The sequence below is a fragment of the Vitis vinifera genome, chromosome 13 (assembly GCF_030704535.1).
Source record: "Vitis vinifera cultivar Pinot Noir 40024 chromosome 13, ASM3070453v1".
Taxonomy (NCBI): Eukaryota; Viridiplantae; Streptophyta; class Magnoliopsida; order Vitales; family Vitaceae; genus Vitis; species Vitis vinifera.
This window is the reverse complement of record NC_081817.1, coordinates 4,282,993-4,286,426: the sequence shown is the minus strand read 5'-3', so window position 1 is coordinate 4,286,426 and position 3,434 is coordinate 4,282,993. Positions and strand designations below refer to the sequence as shown.

General features: G+C 29.2%; 1 pseudogene; it reads left to right on the top strand.

Annotated features, from left to right (window-relative positions):
• Positions 1-1,952: 1,952 nt before the first annotated feature.
• On the top strand, positions 1,953-2,715 carry LOC100264993 (17.8 kDa class I heat shock protein-like; annotated as a pseudogene).
• Positions 2,716-3,434: the final 719 nt, after the last annotated feature.

The window sequence follows — 3,434 nt, the reverse complement described above, 5'->3', positions numbered from 1 at the left end:
GAAGTTGTTGGGTGGACCGATGAAAAGAAAGATTATAAATTTTAGGATTTCATAAAAAATATTTATAAATAATTTCAAGAGTTAAATTAGTTACACTAAGTTATATATTTATATAATATTTTATTTTTATAGTATTAAATTTTTTGCTTATGTGATATTTTGATTTTATAATGTAATTTTTAGTGACAAGTCTTCTTATATTAAATAAGGTATAGTTTTTTTTTTTTTTAATTTAAGAACTAGAAAGCTACTCTTATTTTTGAAATATTTTAATTTTATTATTTCTTATCCCAATTTTCTCAAATAATAATATTTATTATATTATTACTTGCAATTGTCACTTCCATTATATAATTATTAAATTTATAAAAAATGATCATCACCCTTCACATCTTTTTAAGGTGTTACCTTATATTGATATAATTAGAATTATAACATAATATTATTATTCTTGGGCATAATATGGTAATATTGATCACTTTAATGCCAAATGTGGAAAGAAAATATAAAAGCTCAATTTTGTCTCAAAGCCAATGAATTGAACCAAACCAAATAATATACATGTGAAATTGAGTTGTTTAAGCCAATCAAAAAAAAAAAAAAAAAGATCCAAATTTAATGAAAATCAATTAACTCTATTTAATTTCTTGCTTAGTTACAAACTTAACTAAATCAAGTTCCACCAATTTCTCGAAAAATTTAATAGATCATAGATTTCATTTTGAAGACTTAGAATAAAGTTAGTAATATTATATTATTTAGGGTTTAATTTGACTGGATTAGTTTGAGTTATCAATCAACTCACTCATAATTAAAGTTTATTTGTTTAACCCCAATTCAATCTTATTTTTCTAAAATTGGGTTAAGTTTGAGTTAGTAAATATATATTGAGTTTTAACGGGTTGGTCAAATTAACAAATATATAGAAGACATCTGTATTTATAATTTATCATTCAAATGAATAAACAACTCATCACAATTAGAAAAAATAACTTATCTAATATGTCATTGGAAAGAAATTTAGAAGTTTACCATCAAGCATTTGCACAATATTACAAAAGTACACCTAAAATGAGAAGTTGAGATAAAGAGTGAGACTTGTAGGGTAATAGATTTTTAGGGTTCTCGAAATTATTTCTCTTTGATATGTTTAGAAGCTTAAAATAGTAAGCTTTAAGTATCCTTAAACTTTGTCATTAAATAATGTACGGTATAACTCTTCTTAATCTTCAAGAGGTCAATAATATCTTGACATTTAATGTCCTACAACTTTTATTATTAGAACATCTTATCTTCTTATTTTCTCACATTAAAATTGAATAAAGATTTTATTATATACTATTGAAACAAAAACTTTAAGGTTTTGTTATGAAGTAGCATACAAAATTGTTAGTCTAATCCTATTAGAGATATCAATCAACTTCCTCAAATAATATTATCCCTCCCAATAATGGGTGTACTTAGAAAAATATGATCAAATCTAATTTTATCGAATGAGAGTATGTACGAGTTAAAGCGCTTCGCACATACTAGGTTCTTTCTTTACCTTAAGAAAATACTTTAAATTTATTATGTCTTGAAATACTATTGAAATACAAATAAAATAGCTATAATACAAATTTATATAATATTTTATTTTTATAATATTAAATTTTTTGTTTATATGGCATTTTGATTTTATAATATATATTTTAGTCTTTTAGATTTAAAAACTAGAAAGTTATTCCTATTTTTGAAATATTTTTATTTTATAATATTTTATCCCAATTTTCCCAAATAATAATAAAAGAATTATTAATATTTGCACTCAAGTATCTTTCGCACAAGATTTTAAATGCAAGTCCATTTGATTTCACCATTTCTTCAACTAAAAAAATAATCAATAAAAAGTGGCAGACATTTGAAAAAAAGAACAAAAGTAAGCCGAGCGTGTGATTGACGAAAAGTAATCGATGGGTCTGAAAAGCCCAGTAGTCCCATTAGGGCTCGTGTCGGTAAGGATGTTTGGAAATGGACCTTAGATTGTGGATTAAGGCCTGGTTGAAAAAAGTATAGGTAGATGATGGAAGGTGGTAGAAGATTGCAGAAATGTCTCGTTCCTATCCAAACAGGAAAGTGCCACAGTTCTCTATCACGTCCAATATATAGCAAATCCTCTCTATTAGTTTCATCATCAAGAAATCGTTACAAGCTTGCGTCCAAGAAAGCAAATCAATTCAACATCCATAGAAAATTTCGTTTATTCCAAGTGTTCAGGGTGGTGGTCGACGGAGTAGCATATTTGATCCCTTTTCCCTAGACCTCTAGGATCATTTCGAAGGCTTTCCGTTTAGCACCTCTCTTTCCAACATTCCCAGCACTATAGGCGAAACCTCGGCCTTCGCCAACACGCGAATTGACTGGAAAGAGACTCCAGAAGCTCATGTTTTCAGGGTGGATCTTCCAGGGGTGAAGAAGGAGGAAGTGAAAGTAGAGGTTGAAGAGGGAAGAGTATTTCAAATCAGTGGAGAGAGGAGTAAGGATCAGGAGGAGAAGAACGACAAGTGACATCGCATCGAGAGAAGAAGTGGGAAATTCCTTCGCAGATTCAGGTTGCTAGAAAATGCCAAGACAAATGAGGTCAAAGCTAGCATGGAGAGTGGCGTGCTAACTGTGACGGTGCCGAAGGAAGAGGTGAAGAAGGCCGAGGTCCAGACCATCAAAATTTCAGGCTAAGTCATAGGTCTGATCTTTTTTAATTTGCTCTACTGTTGATGGTTTATTGTTCTGATGGATTGGTCATGTTACATGTATAGGCAATCTAAAAGTGTGATGTAATGATTTATGTTCTCCCATGTGTTTTTGTTTTGCAAAATTTCTCCTTTAATTTTGTTATGTAAGTGTATTTCAAGTGGAATAAAGGAATAGTTGGTTTTCACTTTTCCCTAACTAGAAATGAGTTAGCTTATTTGGTTCTTGATGATCCCTCTTGTTATCAACATGATTCTTTCTTTCCTGAGTGATCCCCATTTTCACCTTTAGAATTTGGAAATTTTAAAACATGGTTGCTGGGTTATTATGTTTCACAGGCTAGCAATTGAATTTGTTACCTCTTAAAGTGCAAGTGATAACTATAAACCATTCTTAATTAAGAACTGCAGACAATTAGTTAAGATGGCTTTTTCTAAAGATTGGGAAATCCAAAAATTAAAGAAATTAAAACATGGAAGGACACTGCAACAAAAATGGATATCTAATCCAAATTACACATAGGTGAAATTATGGGAAAAAAATTTACAATTATAATTATTCTGAGAATAATTATATAGTTTCACCAGAAAATATACTTATATGAAAAAAAACGCAAAAACCCTTTTAATTAAAAATACTTGGAAGTGGTTGTCATGTCCACGAAAGCACTTGAAAAAAGATAAAAAGTAATTTAAGACTTACCA